This window comes from Galleria mellonella, unplaced genomic scaffold (genome assembly GCF_026898425.1).
Source record: "Galleria mellonella isolate WM207_F2 unplaced genomic scaffold, CSIRO_AGI_GalMel_v1 utg184, whole genome shotgun sequence".
Lineage (NCBI taxonomy): Eukaryota > Metazoa > Arthropoda > Insecta > Lepidoptera > Pyralidae > Galleria > Galleria mellonella.
The window spans coordinates 2,111,823-2,124,933 of NW_026442025.1; the positions used below are offsets into that span (position 1 = coordinate 2,111,823).

A 13,111-nucleotide genomic window follows, 5' to 3' on the forward strand; every position below is an offset into this window, starting at 1 on the left:
AAGAGCAAGAGGACCTAAGCTACTACATACTAATAGAAGACAAAATAATATTTCTTGTTTGTTTCTCTGTACAGTTGTTGCGGCATCACGCAAAAACTGCTGTGCCAAATTGAATGCAGATTTCATCTTTTTCACCACCGTTTTATATGCCATCTAAAAGTCTCGTTAGTTTTCTTACTTCCTATATCGATACATACGAAGTCACAGGCAAAAGCTAGTCTATATTATACGCGTACGAATGTAATTTTATTTGCCACATCCCAGATGTCACTGTCGCTAGCGAGGAGGAATCTTTAAGGACAATTAATTTTAAATCTAACGTCCTAAGTTTTAAAGCAAGATATAAAGTAACATTCCTGCTTCCAGACTTCTGAGGCCTGCGGGAATCGTATTATAGAAGATCCGCCACAGAAATGGAATAGGGAAATTTATTTTGCAATATTATTTGATATTATATTCCTTCTTACTAATATTATAAATGTGAAAGTTTCTAATAGACCTTTGAATGATTATTACTTAATTGAGATTAAACACTGGAATGGTTTTAATTAAATTTGACGGTATAAATGCGAAGTATTTCATTGAATCAAGATAACTATAGTAGTCTTAATAACGCTTAATAAAAAGATAACTAAGTTTTGTTGAAATTATCATAGAAATTTTCGGAATAAAAGCAGTAATTAATTTAAAAGATATTATTTGTACAGAGATTAGACATTAACAGTATTTTGTTTTGTTTGGTTGGGTCAATTATTTGATTATGTACATTTTCATGGTCTATTAAAAAAGACTATAATCCTTACTAATATTATAAATGTGAGTTTTTTTTTGATGGGTGAAATGGTATGGTAACCCCGCCTGCGCTAACGGGATACGCTGGCGGAGCACCAGTGAAGGGTGATAGATGGGAATGAAAACAGGCCAGTTAGCCCATCATGATGAATTCATCAGGAATTAACCATGATTGTTTCCAGGGGAACCGCGAGGAGGTCGACCTGGTTGGGTATATTGCTAGCAATGGGATTCTCAGTCTCCATTACTAACAATCCCTTTCCCCTCTATAAGTGTGAGTTTGTTTGTTACCTAAAATCTGTTACCTTAATAGCTTAACCATTCGCTGTAAAATTTGGTATACACATATTATATGAGATGAAGAAGGATATAATAGGCTTTTTTAGATCAGAGAGTTTGTACAAAAGTCGTTTGCTTGGGTATCTCTGTCCCATTCGTGTTTTTACCGTGAAGCAGTTGTGTTTGTATGGCTGTGTTTCGGTTTGAAGGATGGAGTATGACATAAAATTTACAGGGTATAGAAGCATAACACCTGAGTCCTCAGGAATGGCAATGCATGCGGAGTATCATGGGCGAAATAGTATATACAGTGTTATGTCCATGGTACTGCTCATGTCTATAGGCGACGGTTACCACTTTCCATCAGGTGGGCTGTCTGTTTGTTTGACATTCTAAGTTGCATAAAAAAAGGCAGAGAAATCTCTAACAAAAGAAACTTAACAGCTTAGCACGTATTATTAGTGCTGCCGACGGCACAGTATATTTAGTGTTTTCTAAAACAATACAAACAAATTCTTCATTTAAACGGGAACTGCGTTAGAATTAACCATTTTATAGCTTAGACCGTAATTCTAATTGGTATGTTGATCGTGGCATGTACGAAATGGTAAAACTAACCTAACCCAGGAGTCAGACATAACCTGGATATTTACTATTATTATGACTACTAGGTATAGTTTTATGGAAACTTTCCAGCAGTGATACCATCGCGACACGTCTAATCTACAACGTGAGCGAATGTACAAAAATGTTGGGCACACCTGACGGTGTTGCCACAAGCGAAATTTCTTCCCCAAAAGTAAGTAATGTTTGTTACCAAAACAATGCTGTTTTCTTTAGTTTTATCCGAATATGTTGATTTTATATTACTGAATATTTTATCGTTAGTAGCCACTATTGCAGAACGCAAAGTAGTAGGTACCAGAGGGAGACTTTGTACAAATGTCGATTGCATGGGTACCTCTGTCCCATTCGTGTTTCAACCGTGAAGCAGTTGTGTTTGCATAGCTGTGTTTCGGTTTGAAGGGTGGGATATGGCGTGAATTTACAGGGTACAGAGGAATAACATCTGAGTCCTCAGGAATGGCAACGCAGGGGGTATCATGAGCGAAACAGTATACTCTGTTATGTTCATGGTACTGCTCATGTCTATAGGCGACGGTTACCACTTTCCATCAGGTGGGCCGTCAGCTTGTTTGCCATTCTAAGTTGTAAAAAAAAAAAAAAAAAACTTACTGTTTATGCCAGGTTGTCTGTAAGAGATTGCTTTTAGCGATAAGACCGCCTTTTGTATATGCACAACTATATATGTTATATAAAAATTAATGCCACTTTTCGTTGTAATTTTATAACTCGTGAACGAGCTCACCTATCTAAACCGAATGTTTAGGCTTTGTTCGGACTATTTAGTAGATGGTTTATGTGAAGTTTGCACAAAATCGGTCGAGCGGTTCTTCATTTATTACATTTTTTGTAACAAATGAATTCAATAAATGATGGATCATTTTGTTAATGGGGAATTTTGTGTCAAACTCAAACATTTTTTAAGATGGGGATTGTGCTGTCAAATTGAAACTTTTTTCAGTGTTGGCAGTACAAGCATGTTGTTATGTCATTCATTAGGTCCTTTAATTTTTTTTATTTTACTTTATACGTAGCGAAGCACGTACCGGGCCTATTCTATATAAATACTTCTTTATGCACATTCTATATAAATACTTTTTGTATATATTTATTGTGCGCGATAAAGAGTTTATTATTGTTTTTTTTTTTTCGGAAACGTTTGTTCGGTTTTTAAACTTGTAACCCGTAAGTTACAGATTTGTTACACCAAGTAAGTGTAAGAGTTTTTACTTATTAAAAATTAGGGGGAATTTCTTGTTATATATAAGGGGATAGGGATTGTAAGTAACGTGAGCTGTATTTGATAGCAAAATAGGTCGACCTTTAAACGATCCTTTTCCCGGAAGCTCATAGTTAATTTCTGATGAATTCGTCATTATGGGACATCTTATCAGATTTCATACCCATCTATCAAATCTCACTGTTACCATACAATGTATAACAATGGTACAGGCGGGGTCACTGTACCGTAACATCTTAAAAAAATAAATCTCATGTTAAAATAATACTGCCTACATTTTGTTTTTTTTTTTCATTTAAGAGTTAGATAGATAACCTTTATTACCAGTATTAAGAAAATAAAAAAATAAAACAATATAAAGAAAAAAAACAATTAATGTTGCTGGTAATAGGAGCCGCCTCAGCTGTTACTATATATGTACAGCTCCAGTGAGAAATACCTATATAGCGCAGAGTTTCCTTTTGTCGGTGCAACTAATTCATGCATCTTCTTCCAGCCAGCTCTATCCCAGGCCATATCTTTGACCTCCCTATACGACATGACACCTAGTGTTTTTTTTATCTGTCCCATAAAGTTATTCCTCGGTTTTCCTCTTCGCTTTTTGCCCTCTATTTTTCCTTCTATTATGCTCTTTAAAAATTGGTCATGTCGTACAAGATGGCCCAATATTTTGCCTCTTCAATTCTCTATTGTTTTAATTAATGTTCGTTTCTCATTCACCCTTTTCAGGACTTCCTCATTCGTTAGTTTTTCTGTCCAGCTTATTTTTAATAGTACATTATATAAATGTCAAAATATTAAATTAAATACAATGATTTATCATCACCATTATATCAGTCATTGTCTGTCCACTGCTAAATTTAGGCCTCTACATGCTAGAGAGTATTGCCACCATACCAGTAGTTGCCACGACACTCACGGGAAAGAAAGAACTGGCTCATTCTATGCCGGCTGAAAATAAATTAATTCATTATGTTTATTTATGTCTAAACATTACAAAAATTCTCTGCTTCATTGGAATATTTACTCAAAATTATGAAAAAAATACTCAATCTGGCAACACAGGCGCGCCGCGGCGTTTGGAAGCATCATCTGCTGCGTTTTCGCACGACAAACGCAAACAAAATCGTCGCGCGCACCGACAGACACGTGAGTGTTTTTTAAAATGTTTACATTACCGGCAAAAACCGCTGGTGTGGGTTCACGGTTCAGTGCTAGATCGGTCCGAGTCAAGAGAGCTAGCGACTATAGGAATGTGTCCCACAAAAAAGCCGACTTCAATTGTGTGCTGGAGTTTCGTCGAGTGACCACAGAGTATTTGTGTTCAGACGTTTTTTGTTTCAGTTAAATCTTTTTATATTATTTTTGTTTAATATTTTTGTGTAATATTCCTTTTTATATGTTATTGTACTCATGCTTTCCTGGGTGAGCGTATTGGAAGACTGTAAGGCTCACCCAGTGGATGTAATAAATAAATAAAACCAGTTATTTTGTTTTAAACTACTACTAAGTCGATTTTAAAGATGTTTCTACAGAGCCAATCTTATCAGACCAGTATTTGCCGTGTGGTCCCGATTAGAATAGGCCACCCCGTGAGTGTCGTAAGAGGCGACTAAGGGAGTGTCAGTAGTTGCCACGCTTGGCAGGCGGATTGGTAATTGCAGTTAGACTTTGGAGATGTTTTAAAAGGGACGCTGCTGCCCATCCCTCGCCCTTCTTTAGTCACCTCTGGTAACATCCACGGAAACGATGGGGTGGCCTATTTTATCTCTGGACCATATGGTGACATACTAAATAATGTCAAATTATGCGTTATAAAAAATTTATAATAAACGTATATTTTTTAATTTAATACTATAAATTACTATATTTAAACCGTTGTTTTACTATCAGCAGATGTATAAATATGTATATCTAACTATATTTGGTTTATTTTTATTATCAATTAAACCACAGTCGTAACAGGACCGATGACATATTGTACAAACAGACGATCATCGAATGTGGAACACAATAACAAATCGTCAAACTAGTGGAGTAACTCGACCGTTACGTGGACATCCGTGTTTACATATAACTGATTTTTAGCAGTCACGATTGTCTTCCAAGAATGGAATAAATATTTGGATTGGAATGCAGACCAATCGTCTGGCAGTTTATTGCATTATTGTACCCTTGTATAATATCGTAGTCTGCTATCGGAGGATACTCGGATACTTTGGTCATATTGCTCGTCAAAAGTCCGACAATCTGGACATGCTAATTGTTGTAGTTTGTTTGATAGAAGGGAAGAGACCGCGCGGACGATCACCTAGTCGATGGACGGACCAAGTAACCGCCGATACGGGACTATCAATTGCAGTTGTCTTGCGAGAGGCTGGAGACCGTGCGATGTGGAGTCATATCTTAAGAGAGGCAACAGGCATCTTTCAAGGACACAACCTTCAGTAATGAAGTGGACGAAAAGATATATATATATATATATATATATATATATATATATATATATATATATATAGAGAGAGAGAGAGAGAGAGAGAGAGAGATAGATAACATCGTGAACAATAAACGGATTAATTCTTTTTGCAATCAATACAATATACGAAATGCACCCTTATTTCTGAAATGGTATGGTACATGAAGAGTTAATACGTTTATTTGAATATGGCAAATTTATAACAGTAAAATAAACACATTTATTCTACTTATTAATTTCAGTAATATTATACACTCAAATATTAGCCGTATTAATTAATTATTTTGTTGATTTAATGATGTTTTTCTTTTTGATGCAAAACAGTATTCGTTACCTAAATAAAATCTGTTTGCAGACACTCTATTCCATGTTCTAAATTCAAGTCTAAATTGACTATGGATGGATCGTTGAGTTTCATCGGTGTCGTCATCATATCAGCGGGACAATTAATGTCCACTTCTGAACATAGACCTACCTAAAGGAGAGTTTTGCCTTGTTTTGAGATGGTTGCCATGCTTGGAAGTTGGGTCGGCAGCTGCATTTAGGTTTTTGGTGATCTTTTAAGAGGGATCCTGCTGTTCATCCCTCTACCATTAAGTTTCCTTAGTCGTCTCTTACGACATCCACGGGAAAGGCAGAGGTGGCCCATTCTATGCCGGCAATTCATCTGCATATTTTATCATAATTGAGGTCGTTGTATTTAGTAGAAATATTAATTTATTTATTTTAAATCTTTATTGAAACTAGTACATAAAAATATGCAATGACATTTAAAAAGTTCGTTTAAAATAAGATAAAATACAGATCAAATTATAGACATAAAAAAGTACAAAAGGCGGTCTTGGATGAAAGTTTTGTATTGGAGCAAGCGAAGTCACGGGTAAAAGCTAGTACACTAACTAAACTACTTGTTATAATAAATAATATATAATATATTACATAAACATAGTTATTGATCGCTCCGCTCATATCTTACACCATATATCTGTTCCTGTTATGATATATCGTGTAAACAAACATCCGAACGGGGACATACAGACATACATCCCGGTGGCCGAGCAACGATATTTTATCTCTAATTTATATGCTAATTGACAATATACACGTGATCGCAATATTACCTAAATTCTTTTGTTCCAACTTTTAATTGTACTCATATGTAGATAACATGTAATAAAGGTGCGTATATCGGTTGGAAAATTGGTTATTAGGTTGAATTTAGGTCGATGACACTCGCACGCACAGTATCGATCGACGAGGTCAAGCAACCGTCGCCTATAGACATGAGCAGTACCATGGACATAACAGAGTATACTGTTTCGTCCATCATACCCCTCATGCGTTGCCATTCCTGAGGACTCAGTTGTTATTCCTCTGTACCCTGTAAATTCACGCCATATCCCACCCTTCAAACCGAAACACAGCATGCAAACACAACTGCTTCACGGTTGAAACACGAATGGTACAGAGGTAGCCAAGCAATCGACTTTTGTACAAAGTCTCCCTCTGGTATCCTAAACATGTTTGTAAATAAATTAGATAGTAATAGAGAGGACTAGACCATTATTAGTGATTGAGTATTAACATAGTTTTTAAGTACACTTACCAACAAAAATGGAAGCGAGTCGTCTAAAATAAATAAATAATATAAATTAATATTATTCGTTGGTTTTTAAAAATGCAACCATATACAAGGTTTTAGTCGTAGTTTTCTGTATAACTTACCTTGTTCACAATACTCAATTTTGGGGACAAGAGTTTGTTAGTCATGCGGACTACCAGTCCCATTGCTAGCAACATACCCTGTCAGGTCGACCTCCACATAGTCCTCTCTAGAAACCATCGTGCTGAATTCCAAGTATGTTCATCATGAGCTATCTGACCTGCCTTTTATCCTCACCTATCATTATCATCCCTTACTGGTGTCCCGCTAATGTATACCGTTAGCGCAGTCATGGCAACCATTCCATTAAAAAAATACTTAAGTTACATGTGAGAATGTATGAGAAGTACGGCATATAAAATGTTATTTCGTCATAAATAATGGTGATATTTTTTTAAGGAACCCCATCAATCAGTGGCCGTGAAAGTTTGCATCCACAAATGTCATTAATCAGGGCGCCAGAGTTCCAAAACAACATTTATCTGGCCATTTCAAAAAGGAAGTTCGCATTTGACGGACATGTATTACCGTTGCCAATTCTAAACCTATTTTAATGATTCGTTTTTCGTTTCAAAAGTTTACCCACGTGTTAGTCTCGTAGACATTGAATTCGGTTTTATCTTATAGTATAAAACGTAGAACATAAGTTTTTTTTTTTATATACGGACAAATCACACAGATTGAGCTAGCCCCAAAGTAAGTTCGAGACTTGTGTTATGGGATACTAACTCAACGATACTATATTTATAATAGATACATATATAGATAAACATCCAAGACCCAGGCCAATCAGGAAAAGATCGTTTTCCATCATGACCTGGCCGGGGATCGAACCCGGGGCCTCCACGTCGCATGCTGGCGTGTTGACCGCTGCGCCACGGAGGACGACAAGTTATAAGTTATCTGTTATTATAAGTTTTTTTTTTTTATTTTCAGATGTAAAGAACCGTCAACGTCACGAATATTTGAGGTTAGTAAAAATTTAAATTTGTACATTTAAAAGAGCACATGCCTTATGACTTATATAAGAAGACTATGGGCCGTTGGTACGTAGGGTCCCGAGGCCATGAGTCTTTTTAAAGAGATATCACGCCGGCTGGTGGAATCCTTAGGCGACCAGAAAGCTGGCCTATATTTTGGTCAACGCATCTCCATGGTCATTCAGCATGCAAATGCAACAAGTTTCGTAGGTGGGTACCTACGAGACTTGCTGCATTTCCACTGGTAGGGTTACCAGTTGACAGTGATATAAAAAAATGTTTATTTTTAAGTAATGTTTTAAGTATAAGTTATATTTTTTATATATTTGTATATAGTACAAACTAATTATATAAATATCATAATAACTGTAAAAGCATTGTTATTAATAAATATTAATGGACTAAACAAGAAGACGTGGTTTCTAGTGGGGACCACGTGGATATTCTGATATCCACGTGGTTCCCACTAGAAACCATCGTGCTAAATTCTAGGCGTATTCGACACGATGGGCTAACTGACTTCTCTTTTTAATCTCACCTATCATCCCTAACTAGTGCCCCGCGAGCGCATCTGTCCATCAGAATGGAATTAACCACCGTGGTTTCCAGGGGTAACCGCGTGAAGGTTGACCTGATAGGTTTATCGCTTCGCTTTTTTGGCTAAGATCAGTGATCTGACCTAGAGTATATTGCTAGCAATAGGCCGCTTATCCCTATAATTATCAATCCCATACTTATATAGTTACTCTAGCACATCAGTAATAACATATGTATAGTTTGGGGGGAAGGGATTGTTAGTAATGGAGACTGAGAATCCCATTGCTAGCAATATACCCAACCAGGTCGACCTCCTCGCGGTTCCCCCTGGAAACTATCATGGTTAATTCCTGATGAATTTATCATGATGGGCTAACTGGCCTGTTTTCATTCTCATCTTTCACCCTTCACTGGTGCTCCGCCAGCGTATCCCATTAGCGCAGGCGGAGTTACCTTTACCATACCATTTTCACCCATAAAAAAAATAACATATATATACTTAGTCCCATGCCCCTGCGTGAGACTATTAATTAAAATGCTAATAAAAACAAACATGAATGGGAATGCGTCATAGGAAACATTACGTCAAGGTGAAGTTTACAGTTTTTTTTACAAGCGCTAATGTGTGGCAGTTCTTGATCAAGGAACTAGTGTGACTAGATGTGTTAATTGAACACGATTGCTAATAATAAGTGCTTAATTAAAAATCTCCATTTCTAAAAGGATAATAACTTATAATATAAATTTATATATATTATATATGAAATCAACAGATATTACTCCCGTTCGCTATTATGATTAAAATTAAATTTAAAGTCACATTGGTTATTCTTATGAAGTGAAAACTTAATTGTTGACTTTCGAAATCAAATTGTTTTTACCGCTGGAAAGGTCTGAGTACTCTGATTCACGAAGTCGTAGTCTGACTCAACTTTGCTCTTGTACTAATATTACTAATTATCCATATATCACAGCATCTAATGTGTATGTGTATATATGTATATGTGTGTGTATGTATGTGTGTATATATATATATATATATATAATAATGAGTAGGGATAATTTTTATATTATAAATTTTTTCATCGTGCCTCCTACCAAATTGTTTATAATTACTCCTCTCCATCCAAAGGTTGCCTGGAAGAGATCGCTCTTAGCGATAAGGTCGCCCATTGTTTTCTCATTATGATTATTTATTGTAATTATTTATATTTATAATAAGTTTACTATTGTAATCTTTTGGAGGAAACAATAAAGAGTATCTATCTATCTAAATGGAGCGCCCTCTATAACTAGAAGACATTAATGGTTCATATATGCACCATCTAGACGCTTTAATTCCGTGCATTTATTTTCGTTCGCCACACTAAGGTCAATGGCTTTCAGACCTAAATAAGTTATATTACGAACACTTGCATGTCTCTCGTCTACTCGATTCAGTTTCACATCCAAATGTACATACATATCTGTCACGCCTGTCTCCCATTAGGGTAGGCAGAAACAATGGAACGCGAAATGTTTCGATTCAAACTTCTTTCGCTTCTGTAGAAGTTCAATCAATCTTTTCATACACGCTCGACAGTTACGGGTACTTCTAATATGGCCCTTCTTCAATACGTGGCCTATTTGGTTGACATACTCCCGACTAGAGCGGCGTCTAATGTACTAATAAGTTACATTAAAATTTAGGACTTGGCAATTATGAAGCCACTTTATGCTTTTAAAGTACATTAAGTTCATTGATGGTTAACAGCAGCTAGAAGCGGTTATAGTAAATAATGCATATTGTTTAATTAATTTCACCTGAAGAGGGCGACTGTGCTACGTCGTCTGCATCCATGGTATGAATGCTTATGTTTTACTTATTTCAACTGTCTTGTAATTAAATATACATATCTGGATGCTTGACTTTTTTGGTTTCTAGTCTTTTTTTTATGTAACTTAGAATGGCAAACAAGCTGACGGCCTAGTACGTGGTTCCCCCTGGAAACAGTCGTGGTTAATTCTAGTGAAATTCGTCATGATGGGCTAAGAGACCTGCTTTTATCGTCACCTTTTTTTCCAGAGGGAGACTGTACAAAAGTCGATTGCTTGGGTACCTCTGTCACATTCGTGTTTTAACCATACAGCAGTTGTGTTTGCATGGCTGTGTTTCGGTTTGAAGGGCGTGATATGACGTGAATTTACTGAGTACGGAGAAATAACACCTGAGTCCTCAGTAATGGCAACGCATGGGGGGGTGTCACGGGTGAAACCGTATACTCTGTTATGTCTATGCTACTGCTCATGGTTATAGGCGACGGTTACCATTTTCCATCAGGTGGGCCGTCAGCTTGTTTGCCATTCTAAGTTGTATAAAAAAAAATAAAAAAATATCATCACTCACTGGTGCCCCGCCAGCGTATACCGTTAGCGCAGGCGGGGTTACCATTTCATTATCACTCATAAAAAAAATGGAGATCCACGTAATAGGGTGTATTGCTAGCAATAGTGTCATTAAACCTCTATTACTAACGATCTCTCCCCTTAATCGAATAGTTTACCAGCATATGAATGTAAAAGGACACTCATTATGTGGGCACGGCCAACCCTCACTGGCCGGCGGGGTAAACACGACCATGCAAACATCGGCAGCCAACACGGAACTGATTGATTACAGCTGTCACTGTAATTAAGGTCGGTTATTTGTAGTTGACGAACAAATTACTCCGTCCGCTGTTTGTAGTGTTGCGGATTGAATTGCCATGACGGCTTTATCGGTCTATTGTGCCTATTGGTTGGTGTTTTAGGGTTGACTTGTGTCCAACAATAAGGGCGTGGAAAGGCTGCGACAATTAGCAGTGTACATTTTTTGTTTGAATATTTTGTATTTGAATAACGTCGACCAAATAGGCGACGTGCTGAAGAAGGGACAAATTAAAAGTACCCGTAACCGGCGAGCGTGTATGACAAGATTGATGAATGTGGAAGAAGCGAAAGAGGTTTGTTTGAATCGAAGCATTTGGCGTTCCATTGTTTCTGCCTACCCTAATGGGAGACAGGCGTAACAGATATGTATGTTTGTGTTTGAATATTATCTACTTTTCTTTCGTAGTATGTAATTGTTTTGCATCGCAAAAAAGGCGGTTTCAATCGTCACAAAATGATTATGAGAAAGAATCACGAAACATCAGCGCAGTAAAAAAAGAAGGGATGAAATTTTATATCTATTTGATGATGTAATACTAGTAGGTACTTGTATACTGCAAGTAAGCGGCTTGGCAGATTTACTTAAACGGCTTAACATACTTAGACGTACGGAGAACGGACGGCGAGTACTAACCTTCTCATATTATAAATGTAAAATTTTGTAGCCGTTTACTCCTCGAATACGCTTAAACGGATTTGAATGAAAAGTACATGGATTGACTGCCTATACCTGCCTACAATACATTAATAACAATATACATACATACATATCTGTCACGCCTGTCTCCCATTAGGGTAGGCAGAAACAATGGAACAAAACCTAATAATAGTATAATAATAATTAATTTATTTACACTCTATTGCACCATTTATAAAATAGTAAATACATTTATTTGTAATGAGAAATGATACAAAAGGCGGCCTTATCGCTAAACAATCTCTTCCAGACAACCTTTGGGTAGAGGACATTGAGAAAAAAAAGACGGGATGGGTGGCGCACTATTAATATATATAAATTAATATATACAAAAATATAAATATATAAACATGTATACATATAAAAAAATACATACATAATCATTCACAACTTAAAAACACATATACAATAGGAGAGAGTGAAACTAGAAGATGAAGAGAGAACACGGGAAAAAAAAAACTTAAAGGGAGAGATAATAGGATTTAACAGATATACCTGAAATAAATATTTTTATTTCAGATATACACCCGTAGTTTACATTCATTACGGTAATAATTTAATTTTAATTAATTACAATTTTTAGATTACATTACACTATACAACCGTTAATTAAAAAAATACCAACCAATTAAAATAATTCTATTGTAAATTTTTTGATCATCAGGTACGCACTGTGGAATACTGTCTTAACAGTAGGATTATTTATTTTCATTGATCTTTCATGGAATTTTGCTTTATTTTTACTTAAAATAGCAAAGAAATCATTAACCCTGTTCTCTGAGAACATGCCAGCTATGGCAAGTTGAGCATCGCTCGGAATGCGTTATTGTATTGTACACAAAGTGTGCTATAAGCTCTCTTTGTATTTTTGTATGCAACTTAGAATAGCAAATAAGCTGACGGCCCACCTGATGGAAAGTGGTAACCATAACATAACATAACATAGGTTTGTTTTTATCATAATTACATATCATTGATAATAAAGAAAGATAAGTAAGCTGAAGTGGCGATGTACTAGTCACATAGCTTGAACAACCGTTAACCGATGAAGAAAGGAGTGGGGACCTCGTACGGGTAAACGCAGTGTAGCGCGACCCTCCACTGGATGGAGTGACGACCTCAAATGCATTGCAAT

General features: G+C 36.3%; 1 protein-coding gene across 5 annotated transcripts in view; it reads left to right on the plus strand.

Moving 5' to 3' along the window:
- LOC113512140 (uncharacterized) overlaps positions 1-13,111 on the plus strand; it is a 307,054-nt gene that overhangs the window by 227,018 nt on the left and 66,925 nt on the right. For 4 of the 5 annotated variants that reach the window (XM_052893855.1, XM_052893854.1, XM_026895940.3 and 1 more), the window contains one exon: positions 8,011-8,044. The exons of the other annotated variant lie outside the window; for it this stretch is intronic. The gene's annotated coding sequence lies outside the window, so the exon portion shown is untranslated. The remainder of the gene's footprint in view (positions 1-8,010; positions 8,045-13,111) is intronic. 5 annotated transcript variants of the gene reach the window in all.